The 18,211-nt window shown below is 41.0% G+C and overlaps 1 pseudogene; it reads left to right on the top strand.

Annotated features, from left to right (window-relative positions):
• The first annotated feature begins 1,889 nt into the window (after nt 1–1,889).
• LOC148022694 (uncharacterized) lies at nt 1,890–13,126 on the top strand (annotated as a pseudogene).
• Nucleotides 13,127–18,211: the final 5,085 nt, after the last annotated feature.

The raw sequence follows: 18,211 nt of genomic DNA, 5'->3' as shown, positions 1-18,211 counted from the left end.
CAAGGGGAAAATGAGGAAGTGTCTAAATTTTTTGCAATATTTGAAGCAAAATGGATAGAAATTGCTCAGAGTATGGAGCAACCTCCGATGATGTTATTGAAAAAGGACAAGTTTTTTTCATTGCTCAAACCTGAAATTAGAGAAAAGATTTTGATAAAAGACCCTGGTACATATGAATTTGCAGTCAAAATAGCCAAAGAAAAGCAAAAGAAATTACAATTGAGGTTCGGATCAATCAAGAGGTATTGTTGTGCATGCATTTTTACGGCCTAATTAGGTTAACACTGTTGTAGGAGGTGCAGGACAGCAAGCTATGAAACTTCATGGGGCATTTGAAAGAGTAGAGAATAGGACTCAACAAGGCCATAGGAAACCTGATGATGATGTGATTAATAAACTGGAAGAATAGTTGGCAAATCTAAATTTGAATATGAGCCTATTGCAGGCAAGGCAGCCTCAAATGCAACCTAGATTTAGAGGACCTCCAAGAATAGATGGGAAAACTTTGAATGCTTTAATTGCAAGGAGAGAGGTCATATTGCTCTCCTGATTGTCCTTATCCAAGAAGAACAGGAGGGGAGATGTATCCCATGCCACAAGAGAATGCTAGGCAAGATGCTAGACCTCAACATGAACAAAGGCCACTTGAACCAATTAGGCAACATTTAGAAATAAGACCTGGTGAAGGCACATCGAGTATGAATTTGATCAAAACCAGCATGTCTGATGATGGGGAAAATGCAGATGTTCTAGCTAACAAGAGAGTTAGAGAGAGGGATACTGAAACTAAAACTCAAAGGGAAACAAGGATTAAAAAGGGAAAACAGGTTGCAGACGATCCAGAAACTAGTAGGAAAGCTAGACAATGAAGGAAGATTCAAATGGGGGACTTTGCTTTAGGAGTTAATCAAGTTCCTTACAACTTGCTTGAGGATTTAAAAGATAAGAAGGCTGATATTACATATGGTCAGTTGCTGTAGATGAACTCATATTTGAGGAGGCAATGGCATGGATTGGTTAGCATCGGAAAGGAAAAACCCAAACTGGGCATGTTGGAGTGGTATACCTATAAGATATGAAAGACATTATATCTATCATGGATGCATGGATACACAGAAGGAAAAGTGATCAAGTTTATATTGATGTGAGGCCCAAGTTTGGGTAATCACTGAAGAAGCAATGCTACAAATGCATCTTAAAATAACAGGCAAGTCATTGTTTAAGGTTAAAATGGCAAACAACTCAAAAGTGAAATGTTTAGGAGTCATTGAAAACTTGGAAATCAACATTGGAGGCCAAAGAGCATGCTTGGATTTCCATGTTCTGCCTGAAAATCTTGGGACATATCCTCTCATTTTCGGACAATGGTGGTTGATTGGTGTGAGATCTAGACAAGACTGGTATAGAGGTCAATCAGAACTCTATCTAGAGAAGCCAGTTTATAAGAGGGTGATCTTTGACATGAAAATAGGGTCTATCATTCACAATGGACATGAAAGTGATGTTGGAGGTGATGAAAGTAGTGATTCAGAAAATTCCAACCTTGATGAGGAACATAGAGAACGGTGTCATATTGCTGTGCATCCGAGGTGTGAAATCCACCCAAAAGTTGTGTGTGGGAGTTGATATTTTGTACATACTTAGTTGTCATGTTAGCAGAGGGGTCTTTACTACATTTTCTTTCAGTTGGGGTTTCACCTGATAGGTCCTCCTTCAACAATGGTAGGCATGATGGGATGCTTTCAGCCTATGTTGAGTAGGGTCAAGGAGAGAAGACATTACAACTATACAAACAGATGCAAGAGGAGGGCATTTTCTCAAATCAGTAGACATTTAAGATCACATTTCAAGCATGTGGTGCCCTCATTGAGAAGGAAGATGTTATGAGCATGGATGGGAAACCAAGAAAAGTTTCTTGGGAAATTTTTCGAGCATTACATGTAGATGCTCACAAGAAGGGGCTTCTTGCTGATGAGAAGGTTCGATATGATTTTGAAGGGGGATCTCTTGCAATATTTCGATTAGCCCCAGAGGATTACCGTCAGTTTCACATGCCAATCAGTGGAGTCATTGGAAAGAATATCATGGTGCCTGGTCATCTGTACACGGTCAATCCTATTGCTGTGAAGAGCAAATACTGCAATGTTTTCACAAACAATAAGCATGTAATCAATATTGTCAACAACAAGGAATTTGGAAAGGTACCAAGGAGATGCTTGTAAATTTATCCAAGTAGCAAGGGATGCACATGAGTCAACCTGAATCAGCAAAGGAAATATCAAAGTTTATAGAGTTTTTTTTCAGGATTGCATTAATGTTGACGAGTTCAAGTACCCTGTGGATCATTACAAGACTTTCAATGATTTCTTTATACGAGAGCTGAAACCTGGAGTGCAAGAAATTGCTTATGAAAATAAGAATCATGTGGCAGTTTGTGTAGCAGATTGCCGTCTAATGGTTTGTAGATCGGTAGATGATGCAAAAAGATTTTGGATCAAGGGCAAAAAATTCTCACTGAAGGGGCCGCCTTTCTGAGGCTATTGTGGGAGAAGTGGCTTTTCTGGTCAGGGAGAAGAGCTTTATCGGCTGGGAAAAGAAAAGCAACAGCTTTCTGTGATCGGGGGAAAAATATGCCATCGAAGAACAAGGAGGTGGCTTTTTGGACCTGCTTGGATTCCTGTTGATGAGAGGAAGATCGAATCTGTTGATAGGAAGATCGAATCTATTGATGAGAGGAAGATCACATTTGTTGATGAGAGGAAGATCGAATGCTGGGAAGGAGCGATACTATAGTCCGAGATGATCGACATGGTTTATGAGGGAGTGAAGACTTGCAAATACGCTGTGCAAGGCAGGCGGAAGAGGAAAATTTTGGTGGGAAGGAGAGGATCATCGTCTGGTCTTGGGGGGGGGGGGCTTTCTGATCCTGATTGGAATCTAGCAGATGATAAGCTATCCACTGCAACGGAAACAAGAAGAGGGGTCCAGAATCCAGATCACTTGCAATGGTGGCTTGTCGAAGGTTTCTATTCTGAGATTTAAGGTCGAGCATCCTCCTCTCCGTGGACATGGCGACATCTCCAAGAGCAGTGCAATCAAACATGGAACTGAATCAAAATGATGTGCTGCTTGCGAGTCAGACCAGAAAGTAGAGGAAGATCTTTTATGCATGGTTACAACTTCATGACGAAAATGCTTGTACCATGTGGTTATCCACTTGAGAAAGAGGAAGACTAGACAATCTTCTCTTAAATGTCTACTCTTCAAAGTCTTGTTCCTATATCGGACATTGCAACAGCTCTCTGTTAAAAGGGAAACAGAGGAACAAATCGAATGCTGGAGGAGGAACAGCGATCTGGGAACTCTGATGATCATGGCGGTGAGGGGAGTAAAGGTTCGAAGGACCACCATAGCAGTAGGAACCGTGGTGAGAATGACAGCCTAAGCAGACAAGGAATTACCTCATACTCACCCAGGGAGAAGGATTTGGAAGCCATTAACAGGACAACTATTTTGCCATCACTGTATGCTGCTGATTGCAGTACATGGGCTTTTAAAGCTCTATTAATGACAAGTCTTATGGATTTAGAGTATTGATAGTTACAGAAGATGAATCCGTATCCTTGTTGCAGCAAAGGGAAGTGATCTGGAATAAAGAGGATGGACTGGCATCTATAATTGAGGCATCAACTGCTGAACTTCCTATAGAGAAAGAGGGTGTTTCAGTAGCAAAGGATGAATATGGCTTGGCTGAATGGTTGAAGGATCATATTCTGAAACTCAAGACAACCCTTTTACTGGTCAGTCCGGAAGAGGTTGCAGCTGTACAAGCTCTGTGACTACTCGATGCTAACTGAATAGGCCCATCCTAACAGTCAACAAAAAGGGACAATACTGACAGGTCATAAGGTGCTCTGAAAATTTCAAAGCCTTCTTTTAATCTACCAAAGTTAACATCAGCGTTTGATGGCATTGATTGCATTAGTACTCTGATTGGATGGTGAAGAGATTTAGCCTCATCAAATTTCGTTCCCTCTTTTACTACTTGGACCAGGCTAGAGCTTTACTGGACTGCCAAAAAGGCCATGAACAACTACTTTGAAATATCTATGTGATACAATTACTACTTTCTTAAGGGCTATGGTGACTATAGCCAAATTTCTTTGCAGAGATTTTTGAGTTCAGAAGTCATAATGCAATTTGAACTTGCTTGATTCTCTTTGAGACCATGATTTCACTTTGTCAATGAGTAAGAAGCTGAAGCTGTTAATGCCATTATCCAAAATTGAGGTGCCCTTCTTTCAAATTGAATCGTGATCTTGCTTGGTTGATCTTCTATCTTGAAATTAATCAAGGTCCTCTGTGGTCGCGACTTTGCTTTCGAAACCCTTCGACATCTTTGGTGAACCCGACGTGAAAGCGACGCAGAAATTTCAAGATGGGAGACACTTCAGCATCCATTTCAGCCTCTTCTACAATTCCAGCTGCGTCCTCTACTTCAGTTCTATCAATGACTGCTGCGTCAAGTGCTTCAACACATGATCTAAAGCAGATTTTGCAGAATATGTCCATGTATATGCAGCTTCAAAATCAACAGACACAATTGTATATGCAGCAGCAGCAGCAATTGCATCAACAGCAGTTGTCTCAGCAAAGGCAACTATATTCGGAGCAGGAGAATGCAATCAGCGCGACTAAGGCGATTGAAGCAGTTGAGAATGAGAAGAAGCTATTTGATGGCCGTAATGTTTCAGCATATTTGAAGACATATGAGATCAAGATGGGGTTTTTTGGAGTTCCAGCTGGACTTATGAGTAAGTATTTCCTTCGTCTTGTCACACCCGCCTTGAGGGAAAAAGTGACTGATCTTTTTATTCAAAATTCGCATTGGCAAGATTTTAAGAAAGCCCTGAAAGAAGAGTATTTCCTTGAGGACTTTGGGATGGCTACACGGCGGTCATTCCGAGAGCGGGTCTACATGCCAAACAAGGGTCTAGCTGCTTCAGAGTTGATTCGAGAATTTGAAGAGAGGTATAGTCAGATTGATGCCATTGAACAAAGAGCATTGGATGTTGAGAAAGTTGAGCTTTTCTTGCAAGCTGCAGATCCTGCTCTTCAGGAAGAATTGGGAGAGCTTCTTGAGGATCGTACAAAGCCTATGGGACTTAAAACGGATTGGCAAGATGCCCAGGATGCAGTCTCAACTTTGACCAAGAGGAGGATATGGAAGACTCGCCTACAGAATGGCTCTATGACACCGACACCGTCTTCTGCTCCTATGCCTGCTTCTATCCCTGTTATTTCTTCTCCTCCTCAGCCAGTTTCTTGGCCTATGCCAGTGCCTACTGTTTCCACTCCTCCTATTCCTCCTGTTCCACGACTGATGCCAGCACCTTCTGCTCCAAAACCATCCACTCCGTCAGTGCCTACCTCTCTTGATGACATAATCAAAGGCATAACAGATTTGACACTGGAGTCAGTTAAAGCGGAGTTGGTGGGAAAATTGAAAGAGCAGTTTGCTTCGACTGCGCTTACTATTTCTTCTAGTGCTCCTACTGCACCTAGGAGTGCTCCTAGTGCACCTAGGAGAGATCGAAGATGTATTTGGTGTGATAGTACGGATCATCAACATTGCAGGGATTGTGAATCTTTTCAGGATGTAAGGAGGAATAATTTGGTATTTTGGGGACAAGATGGTAAGATTTGGTTGACTGAAACAGGAGCTCCGCTTGCTACCAACTTTGGGAAAGGCGGAATGAAGAAGTTAGTGGATGACATGGCTGCGCGTACTTCTTATGTGACAGCCAGAGGAGATGCTTCTGCATATGGAGTCTAGATTGAGAAGGGTTCAGAGAATCAATCAGCATTATGGACTTATGCTATGGAGACTGCAAACAAGGGAAAAATTCAGCAAACTGTTTTGACTAGTGCAGGCTCTAGCATCAGATCTGAGACAGGTTGGGATTCGCCTGTTGACAGGTACTCTATTTATGCCTACTTGGCTAAGTCTTAGGGAGCAGATGTACTTGTTGAGGAGAAGCGTAAGAGGGATGAAGAAAATCCAAGTGCAGCTAAAAAGACTAGAGGGGGTGAGTTTGTTACTCCACCTACTACAGGACCGTCTTTGAGACCAGGGCCAGAATGACAGATGGAAGATGCTCAAAAGAGAGAAAAGAGGCAAGAGCCTAGAGAGAGAAAGCAGCCAGGGTTTGGATTGATGTCCGATATTGAGACATCTACAGAAATGAAGAAAATCTTTAATGACAAGATACTTGGTAGTGAGGTGACTTTTACTAATTCTGAGGTTTTGGGCATTTCGAAAAGAGAGTTTCAAGATCACTTTCAAGAGGTCCTGAAGAGGAAAAGACATGCATTGCCTACTATTGATACACAGGGAGTTTTGATTGGGGAGTTGGATGAGGATGAGGATGAGGTTATGGTTGAGAATGCTTCTGATTTTCCACAGATAGAGAAGAGAGTTCAGCCTATGCACTATGCTGAAACTGATGAGCCTGTCTTGATACCGCGTAGTCACTTTTCGCGGAGTCATTGGGCTAGGGCAACTACAGAGACGATGGTAAAAATTGGAGAGAAACAAGTTCCTTATGTTGCTTTGGTGGATCATGGTTTAGAGATTAATCTCATAGTTCGTGGAGTTTTGAGAGTAACAGATGGCCTATGGATGTAGAGCATGGGTGGCGTATGAGAGCTGCCAACAACACTGCAGGTGATTTGTATGCTGCCTGTCCTAGTGTCAGGGTTTCTATTGGAGATGTAGAGGAGGATTTCCATTTCTTTGTACAGGATTCATGCTCTTATCCCATAATTCTTGGGCAGCCATTCATCACAGAGATGCGCATGGAAACAAAGGTAATGGATGATGGATCTGCTTATGCACGGATTCGCAGTAAAGATGGTATGAGAGCAATTCAGTTTATGATTGTGTGTGTGGACCATGTTAGAAACAGGGATACTCTTAGAGATGCAGCTTTGCCCACTGTGAGGGATTCGGGTTTTCATTAGGTACCGCTGTTTCGCGAGACGACGGTGGTATAGAGCAGAGGAGATTGGAGTTCTCGCCTCCTGGCAGTAGTGTTTTCTCCTCTAGTTTTGTTGGGATTTCAGCAAACAGTTCAATGAGCTATCAGAAGACTTCTAAGTTGCCTAGAGCTGCCAGGCAGTACATATGCAGGAAGGAGAAAAATTTGAAAAATGCAGGAATTTTAGAGGATGATGAGCACATAGATGGGATGTATGACAGTATGATTTGTGCAGATACGATGACAGAGATGGAAGATATGCTGAAAGCTGATATGCAGAGTTGTCACAGTAATGTATTAGTGCAATACCTAGACATGTTTCATGAAATTGCAGATTTTGTGTCACAGATTGAGTCAGAGGCTGAGATGACTCAGCAAAAAGTGTTGAGTGTTGAAGAAATTCAGCAAACAAAGTTTCCAGCTGATTATGATCAGCTTATAGAGACACAGAGGGCTGAAAACTTTCAGCCAACAGAGTTTACTGCTGAAATATTTCAGCATCCAGAGTTTAGGGCTGTTCTTATGCAGTCCATAGAGCAGAGGGCTGAGGATATTCAGCCATTGGAGTGCAGAATTGCTGATTTACATCAAGATTTGAGTAATGCAGAGGATCATAATGAAGCTAAGGTTGACACGAAATACAAGACTGTAGATAAGAAGGTGAAGCCGGTAGCTGTACCGCTTCCACCTGACAGTGATCAGCAAATAGAGAGGGCTGCCAAACAGCCAATTTTGAGGAATCCGGAGCATATAGGCCATAAATTTTCAGCAGAGACTCTTGCTGAATTGAAAATTGGAAATGGTGAATTCTTGCTACCCATAGAGAAGCAATGCTTTCAGGAGATGCTTGAGCGACATGGAAGGGGGTTTACTTTTTTCCCGCATGAGATTGGATGTGTGAATCCGGATATTGTTGCTCCTATGGTGATCTTTACTATTCCTCATATTCCATGGAACCTCCGACCTATTCCAGTGCCTAAGGCACACCTGCCAAAGTTGATTGATTTGTTGAATGAGAAAATCAGGATGGGAATTCTTGAGCCTTCATCTGCACCATACTCAAATAGGTGGTTTACAGTTCCAAAGAAGAATGGTACTCTCCGATTTATACAGGACATGCAGCCAGTAAACAGAGTTACTATCAGGAATGTTGGTATAGGTCCAGTTGTGGATGAGTTTGCAGAAGCATTTGTTGGACGTGCCATCTATTCTTTAGGTGATTTGTATTCGGGATATGATCAGTTTCAGCTGGCTTTGGAAAGCAGGGACATAACACTATGAGAACTCCTATTGGGCTTGTCAGGATGTGTACCTTGCCTCAAGGTGCCACTAATTCTGTTGCGCATATGATGAATGCCATGCATAAGGTTCTTTGTGATTATATACCTTAGCTTACCATGCCTTTCTTGGATGATGTGCCCATTAAGGGGTGTGCAGAAGAAGAGAAGAATGAGAGTCTAAATGAGCAGGGATGCAGATACTTTGTGGCTGATCATATTTCAGCTTGTGAGAAGATTTTGGCTAGGTTAGAAGAAGTGAACTTAACACTATCAGGGCAAAAATCTGTTTTTGGAGTGAATGAGGTTGTCATTGTTGGACATATGTGTGGATATTATGGCAGGAAACCCTCACCTGATAAGGTGGATGCTATAGGCAAGATTACGGAGTATTGTTCTACCACTTCAGAGGTACGGAGATTCATTGGAGCTTGTGTGTTTTATATGATTTGGATTCCCCATTTTGCACACATAGCAGATTGTTTATATCAGTTGCTTCGAAAGGGGCAGAAATTCTATTGGGATGAGAGCCACACTAGAGCCATGCGGAAATTGAAGAAGCTATTGCAGATTGCTCCTACTCTCAAGAAAGCGGATTATAATTGTGGAAGGCCTATTGTATTGACAGTTGACACTAGTCCAATTGGCATAGGTTGGGTTGTGGGTCAAGATGATGCAGATGGAAACAGGTATGCTATTCGCTTTAGGGCGAAAGTCCTAAACGAGAGACAGAGGAGATATCCGCAAATCAAGAGGGAGTTACTGGGGATTGTTACGACTCTCAAATGTGACAAGGAGTACTTTATTGGAGCTTCAGTTGTGGTAGAGATAGATTGCTTGCCATTGATTGGTATGATTACGAGTTGTTCTACTCCGGATATTGCTATGCTGAGATGGATTGCATACATCAAGTCATTAAATCTGGAATTTAAACACATAGCAAGGAAGGATAATCCAGTGGCAGATATGTTGTCTAGAGCCAGATATGATGATGAGGAAATACTACTTGCAGAAGAGGATAATGCAGAAATTTCAGCCGCTATGGTTGATCATGTTTGTCATGTCTATGATATTGTGGCTTTCATAGAAGAACTCTATGTTGGAGATTGGTTGGAGATTGGCAAGTACCTTAGTACACTAAGCAAAAGAGATGAATGGACAGATGAAGAGTTCAAGAAGATCAGAAGGAAAGCCTATGGTTATTTTCTCAAGGACGGATTTCTTTGGAAGCATCCAAAGAAAAGAGGTGGATTACCTTTGCGGGTTGTCTGCGATAGAGAGACACAGTTACAGGTGTTGAGGGAGTTTCATGAGAGTCCTTGGGCTGGTCATAGAGGAATGTGGGCTACTTATGAGAAAATAAAGGAGAAATATTGGTGGAAAGGCATGTATAGAGATGTTTCTCACTTTGTAGAGACTTGCAGAGACTGCCAGATGTATTCGGTAGTGCGTCATCGAGATGACTTCATCCAATCTATCAACTATGCATTCATTATAAGTGGGTAGTTGACTTGGTTACTATGCCTATGGGTCTATGGTAGATGAGATATATTGTTTTGGCTAGAGAGGATCTTACCAATCATGTTGAGGGCAAATCTTTGAGAACCAAGACCACTAGTGCAGTGTGTAAGTTCTTATTGGAAGAAATTTTCTACAGGTATGGCTATGTGGGTAAGATCACTACGGATCGCGGTGAATTGGATGCAGATGAAGCTAGGGAGTTTTTCTCTCAACTAGGAATCAAGTTGGCTCTAACCGCAGCATACAATCCAGAGGAAAATGGAAAGAGTGAAAGAGGGCATCCGCCGATAGTGAAAGCATTAGCCAAAGCATGCAGAGGACGGATTGGAGAATGGCCGAGACTTCTACCATTTGCTTTGTGGGCTGATTGTACGACTCACAGTGTTACCACAGGATATATGCATGTAGAGTTGATTTATGGTCAGAAACCGGTTATGCCGACTGAGACTTGTGCTTTGACTTGGTCAGTTTTACCTTGGCAGGAGGATTTGACGAGAGAGGAGCTCTTAGCTCTTCGGATTCGACAGTTGGAGAGAAGACCAGAGGATATTCAGCTAGTTATTGACAGGTTGAAGGTTGCTAGACTAAGAAATAAGGACAGGTTTGACAGCAGGCATCGCCTGCGGCCTAGAGCAATAGAAGAGGGAAACTGGGTATTACTCTTTGATAGCAGCCTTGAAAATCAACATACTGCACTTCGGAAGATGGTGAAAAGATGATTTGGGCCGTACATAGTCAGACATGTCTTTGATAATGCAACATATGAGTTGACAGAATTGGATGGGACAGTGCTTAGAGTGCCGATTGCTGGAAAAAGAATCAAGATTTTCAAGAAAAGAAATGATGAAGATTATGCATTGGAAGAATTTACAAGAGAAGAGCAACGAGAAGAAACTCCAATGGAAGAGACAGATGATATGACAGATAATCTTGTTGATATATCGAAAATGCTCAATGAAGAGATTGATCTATTTGTGGATCCTGATGATAACGAGCCTGGGTAGTTGGCCCATCCGGAGGATGCGCAGGATTAGAGGGGGTGGATGTCGTATTGTTGCGCATCCGAGGTGTGAAATCCACCCAAAAGTTGTGTGTGGGAGTTGATATTTTGTACATACTTAGCTGTCATGTTAGCAGAGGGGTCTTTACTACATTTTCTTTCAGTTGGGGTTTCACCTGATAGGTCCTCCTTCAACAATGGTAGGCATGATGGGATGCTTTCAGCCTATGTTGAGCAGGGTCAAGGAGAGAAGACATTACAACTATACAAACAGATGTAAGAGGAGGGCATTTTCTCAAATCAGTAGACATTTAAGATCACATTTCAAGCATGTGGTGCCCTCATTGAGAAGGAAGATGTTATGAGCATGGATGGGAAACCAAGAAAAGTTTCTTGGGAAATTTTTCGAGCATTACATGTAGATGCTCACAAGAAGGGGCTTCTTGCTGATGAGAAGGTTGGATATGATTTTGAAGGGGGATCTCTTGCAATATTTCGATTAGCCCCAGAGGATTACCGTCAGTTTCACATGCCAATCAGTGGAGTCATTGGAAAGAATATCATGGTGCCTGGTCATCTGTACACGGTCAATCCTATTGCTGTGAATAGCAAATACTGCAATGTTTTCACAGACAATAAGCATGTAATCAATATCGTCAACAGCAAGGAATTTGGAAAGGTACCAAGGAGATGCTTGTAAATTTATCCAAGCAGCAAGGGATGCACATGAGTCAACCTGAATCAGCAAAGGAAATATCAAAGTTTATAGAGTTTTTTTTCAGGATCGCATTAATGTTGATGAGTTCAAGTACCCTGTGGATCATTACAAGACTTTCAATGATTTCTTTATACGAGAGCTGAAACCTGGAGTGCGGGAAATTGCTTATGAAAATAAGAATCATGTGGTAGTTTGTGTAGCAGATTGCCGTCTAATGGTTTGTAGATCGGTAGATGATGCAAAAATATTTTGGATCAAGGGCCGAAAATTCTCACTGAAGGGGCCGCCTTTCTGAGGCTATTGTGGGAGAAGCGGCTTTTCTGGTCAGGGAGAAGAGCTTTATCGGTCGGGAAAAAAAAAAAGCAACAGCTTTCTGTGATTGAGGGAAAAATCTGCCATCGAAGAACAAGGAGGTGGCTTTTTGGACCTGCTTGGATTCCTGTTGATGAGAGGAAGATCGAATCTGTTGATAAGAGGAAGATCGAATCTGTTGATGAGAGGAAGATCGCATTTGTTGATGAGAGGAAGATCGAATGCTGGGAAGGAGCGATACTATAGTCCGAGATGATCGACATGGTTTATGAGGGAGTGAAGACTTGCAAATACGCTGTGCAAGGCAGGCGGAAGAGGAAAATTTTGGTGGGAAGGAGAGGATCATCGTCTGGTCTTGGGGGGGGGGGCTTTCTGATCCTGATTGGAATCTAGCAGATGATAAGCTATCCACTGCAACGGAAACAAGAAGAGGGGTCCAGAATCCAGATCACTTGCAATGGTGGCTTGTTGAAGGTTTCTATTCTGAGATTTAAGGTCGAGCATCCTCCTCTCCGTGGACATGGCGACATCTCCAAGAGCAGTGCAATCAAACATTGAACTGAATCAAAATGATGTGCTGCTTGCGAGTCAGACCAGAAAGTAGAGGAAGATCTTTTATGCATGGTTACAACTTCATGACGAAAATGCTTGAACCATGTGGTTATCCACTTGAGAAAGAGGAAGACTAGACAGTCTTCTGTTAAATGTCTACTCTTCAAAGTCTTGTTCCTGTATCGGACATTGCAACAACTCTCTGTTAAAAGGGAAACAGAGGAACAAATCGAATGCCAGAGGAGGAACAACGATCAGGGAACTCTGATGAGATCATGGCCGTGAGGGGAGTAAAGGTTTGAAGGACCACCATAGTAGTAGGAACCGTGGTAAGGATGACAGCCTAGGCAGACAAGGAATTACCTCATACTCACCCAGGGAGAAGGATTTGGAAGCCATTAACATGACAGCTATTTTACCATCACTGTATGCTACTGATTGCAGTACATGGGCTTTTAAAGCTCTATTAATGATAGGTCTTATGGATTTAGAGTATTGATAGTTACAAAAGATGAATCCATATCCTTGTTGCAGCAAAGGGAAGTGATCTGGAATAAAGAGGATGGACTGGCAGGCATCAACTGCTGAACTTCCTATAGAGAAAGAGGGTGTTTCAGTAGCGAAGGATGAACATGGCTTGGCTGAATGGCTGAAGGATCAGATCATAAGAAAACAATGTTCATTACCCCATGGAGATGCTTCTTGATGGGACCTAAAATGGGCTGGCACTGGCTTTAGCACTAGTCAGACCTCAAGCACACAATAGACAACCCCACCACATGGCCTCGCGGCCACGAGCATCTAAGACTCACTCTACACTAAATGCTAATGTCGATTGTGCTTTTGTATTAGGTCATAGTCCAACGTTTACCATCCCTTCTCCTCAGAGGGAGATCCCATAACATATAGGCATAATACCTCGTAGCACAAACAGAGAGAAGCACCTCTCGTTTGATTGTCGCGGCTCCACTGCGACTCTCTTACACCTCGGGGATTGGCCCGAAGGTGCGTCGCTCCAACATAATGTACACATGACACAAGCTCTACTCTTTCATTTCAAACATATTCTAGGAGATACCATGTGTCCTTACCAAACAATTCCCCTAGAAAAAGATAAACTAACCTACAGCTTAGGCTCCTTTCCACCCCACGTATAAGTCATGTCCTAGGAAAACAATTGCTGTGCAATCCAAGATCAATACCGTGGCATGTGTCATGCATAGTGCATATGATCCTAGTGCAATAATAATAGTTATCAAATTAGCACTTTGTGATGTGGAAAAATAGCCCTTTCATGATCTTCACTAAAGGTATGCTTTGATGTATGGAGACTAGTATCGATTTCTTGTGCTATTAGCCTCTTAATCTTAAATTTTGTATCATCCTATATGACACGCACAAACAAAAGATCAAAATTTTCTTCATTTTCAGAACTTAAACACTTCCACAACCCTTCTTTTCCCCCTACCGCTTATGTGTTGCCTTGTTGCATAGGTGTAGGGTATTATTTTTTGTCATTTTCAACGTATAAGGTAATGAAAACACACTAGAACATAAAGAAAAGGGTGATTTGAGGCTTAAAACCATACCTCAACCCTTTCCAAACATTCAAGGATACTAACCATAATTTTTCGCATTTTTCTAAGCCCCAAAACCCATTTTCTTTCCATTTTTTCCTATTTTCTACTATCTATTTATGCATAAAAATAGGTTATTTTCTAATGTGTGATTATGGATTAATTATGATAGTTGAAAGATGTTTTGAATGATAATTTTATCCTATGTGCATCTCTTTTCCCCACTCGAAACCAATAAAACCTTCATTTTTACACTAAAAAGGCATTTTTCGGATTTTAGAAAATTATTTTCAGCATTAAGGCAATATATAGTCTAGATTTTTTGACATACAATCATCAAACATATAGAAAACAACATTCTCACCAATTTTCATTCAATATGAAAATCATTTGGACCATTAACGATAAAAAAATAGCCATTTTCCTTCTTAAAAGAGAAATACTAGTTTTTCCTTTTTGTTGCAGCTTTTTTAAAATCTAATTCAGGACAAAAAAACATTCCACCATTGATGCTCAATCCATCTCCAATCATCCATCTCCAGCCCCACTCAATCTAGAAGGAATCTGGTACCACGCCGAATAAGCATTTATCAATCGTGCTTCTTCCACATGAATTGCCTCTCTTAGGGGAGAGGGAGGAAAGAGAAATACTGATTTCTGATCTCAGCAATCAGGCAGCCATTGGAGGAGTGGAGAATGGAATGGAGAGTGTAGGCATCAAGCATCAGGCTGATAGGATCAGTTGGTATGGGTATATGGAGGTGCCATAGCTCCCCCCTCTCCAAATCACGTCGTGTGAAGGTCGCCATGGCTCGTTTTTTTTTTCGTAAAAAAAAATCCCCCCCCCCCCCATTCTTTAAATTTAGGGGGTTGGGAGACCCCAAGGGTCACCCCCCTTGACCTTACAAGTCCCCTTCACACTAAACCTCTTTGGTCTTGGCCTACGAGCACCCCCATTCTTACATCCAGCATCGGATTTTAAATCTGTAAATTTTTGCGTCTCCATCTCAAAATCCCCCACTACCTGGCAGTTCCTTATCAAGTCTCATTCAACATCCTGGGAAATTATGAAAATTACCCAACCATCGCTCGATGGGTCTTTAAAGCACTTTTGGCACCCGTCGGTTGCTTGCTACTTAAAATCGACTCGATTGCCTATGCCACTTTCGACGAAGTCTATTTTTCCCTTGAAATTTGGATTTTTAAGCAAATTTTGAGCATGTTTCTCAGGAAAAATCCACTGCTGATTTCTGCTATAGAGTAATGCATTTTGGTCTGATGAATGCATATGCCAGCTTTTCAAGATGGATTAGTTGGGTATTTGCTCCTTTCATTGGAAAGTTTTTGTGGGTGTTTATGGACAACTTTTGTGTGTACAACTCAAGGGCATTACACTCTAAAAAACTTGATGAAGTTTTTTGTAGACTTGATGAGGATGGCGATCAGCTAAACCCTGATAAATGTAAAATAGCAAGAACTAAAATGATACTCTTGGGTCATGAAGTGTCTCCTAATGGTATTTCACCTGGGCCTAGTAAAGTTGAGGCTTTACTTCTTATGGATTCTCCAATAACTATAAAAGAACTGATGAGCTTCGTTAAAAAATTGAGGTATCTATCAAGATCATTCCATATACTGACTGAGTATGTATATCCTTTATAGAAAACAACTCAAAGGGATCCTTTAGTTTAGATGCAAGTTGAAGAGGATGCATTCTTGCATATTAAAGAAAAGTTAAGCACTTTGCTAATTTTTATGCCTCCAAACTGGGATGAACCTTTCTTCATTAGTATCAGTGTTGGGAAAAATGCAGTGGGAGCCATTTTAATGCAGAAGGGAAAGGGGATGTCTTATATGAGGCATGTGTTTTATATAAGTAGATCCATTTGAGTAACTGAAAAAGCTTGGCTAGAAGAAGAATTGTTAGTATGAGGGCTAGTATATGCAGTTAGAAGATGGAAATCATACTTAATTCAAAAACCATTTGTAGTACTTACTAGTTTCGAGTTGCTTCCACACGTTTTGCGATGTGCTGAAAATGCTCCAAGAGTTACTAACTGGCTGCTGGCTTTGCAAGAATTTGAATTTACATGTTTGAAGGAGGATACTATAAAAGCTAGCTTAGCTGATATTTTGACTTATTAAGAACCTATTAAAAGTGTATCTGTTATAAGACGGAAACTAATTCCACATCCACAATCTCATAAGGAAACGAAGGATAAAGATGCTACCTTGTTTTTTTATGGTAGTTACAGAATAGTGCTGAAAAAGGGAGAACTAGGTTTTGTCATTATGGATGCTAAAAATCGAGAAGTCTTTTTTGGAAGTCAAGAAAGTAAAGAGATGCAAAGTAACAATGAAGCTGAATATGCGAGTTTACATGTTGACCTAAAACAATGTATTCACATGAGATACAGGAAGATAGTTGCAAAAGGTGATGCTATGTTGGTGGTCAGACAGGTTCAAAATGTTTGGAAAGCCAATAAAGATGTTTTAAAGGACTAGCTCTTTAAGATAAAAGGCCTCATGAGGCAGCTACAAAAATTTGAAATTTGGCATATTGGCAGGGAGAACAATTGTAGAGCTCATGAATTGGCTGAAAATGCTCATTCCCAGTATGTTACTGCCATGAGGGTGGATAATCCTAGATATGAGGGCAAGGAGAGCCTTCACCTGATTGAAGAGTTTCTAAAAACTAGGGAGTTAAAGTCATTGGCAGATAAATATAAAAGGTATGCCATTTTTAGAAAGGCTAGGGCATATGTGCTCATAAATGATCAATTGTACATGAAGGGGATTGATAATGTACTAAGAAGGGTATTGGATAGTTTTGAGATTCCTACTTGTTTACATTCCTATCATGAGGAAGCATGTGGTGGTCGTTTTGGTTTTGAGATTACCAAAAGGAAAATTCTGTTATTAGCAAGATTTACTTGGCCTAATCTGAGCGTTGATGTTGCTCATTGATGTAAAAGTTGTCATGCTTGCCAGTCATATGCAAAAAGGGTACTAATTCCAGAACCTGCGAAAGCCATTGTTGCCTATGGACCGTTTGAGAAGTGGGTTTTGGATTTTATTGGACCTTTTCTTGGTACAAAAATAGGAAAGTCTTACATCATTACTGTTGTTGATTATATGACCAAATGGCTTGAAGTTAAGGCTATAAGGAATTGCAAGAAAGAGGATGTAACTCAGTTCCTCATGGAGGACATATGTTGCAGATTTGGAATACCACTAGAAATAGTAACAGATCAAGGTCCTGGTTTAAAAAATAAGCTATTGAGAGAATTAACAGGGAAACTAGACTTGAAACACAGATTTGCTACTCCTTATTACCCTCAATGCAATGGATTGGTGGCAGCATTCAATGGAACGCTACAAAAGATACTCTTTAAGCTAGTGGAAGATCATCCTAAAGATTGGGAAAATTATCTACATCAAGCTTTGTGGGCTTGTAGAAAGCATCAATGAATCCCTATGAACGTTATGTTCCCTACCATGGAGTTTGTAAGAAAGCATCAATTGGATCATCTATTTTGAGGAATATTATGGAGTTCTTTCTTCTTGCACCATACACTTTCTTGAGCTCATCCACTTCTCCTTTGCAGTTCCAAGTTGATCAATCTGGTGGATTAAGGATTCATCCAGGTGCAACATTATTATGGCTTGGGCTCTTTCACAAATTTCTATATCTATAGGGTTGGATGGGTCAATGGACATGGTCTCTTTGATGAAGGGTTAGTAACCCCTATCCATCATTTTATATTTCACTAATACCTACCATGGGTAAAAGTCTCACCCATCAAACTTGTGGATTTGATATTTTACATCAACATAGGCCATGATAGGAAGGTCTTACTGATCGCACAGGGAAATGGCAGTGTCTAATGCTTTACAAGGCAGGAAATGAAAGCAGAAGAAAATGAAATGATTTTTAGACACATATATAAGGTTGAAAGTGATTTCAGAGATGAAAAGGAAGATAGTAAGAGCCTTTAGATTTCTGAATAACCAGCAAGCAAATGATGCTTTGGATTACCCTATCCTTTTACTTTTTCATAGCTTTTACAATGGTATAGAAAAAATGATGAGATGTAGGTTTGGATGTTGACCATACATTTGAGACAAATGCTTGTCCACTTATGCTACTTTAAGAGCTTCTTCTAGGTTCTAAAGAGCACTCATTTGAATGGCAACTAGTAGTGGCTCAATGT

The sequence above is a fragment of the Lygodium microphyllum genome, chromosome 16 (genome assembly GCF_053477565.2).
Source record: "Lygodium microphyllum isolate KBCC chromosome 16, Lygodium_microphyllum_v1.1.10, whole genome shotgun sequence".
In the NCBI taxonomy this organism is placed as follows: Eukaryota; Viridiplantae; Streptophyta; class Polypodiopsida; order Schizaeales; family Lygodiaceae; genus Lygodium; species Lygodium microphyllum.
This window is presented reverse-complemented; position numbering and strand designations above follow the sequence as displayed.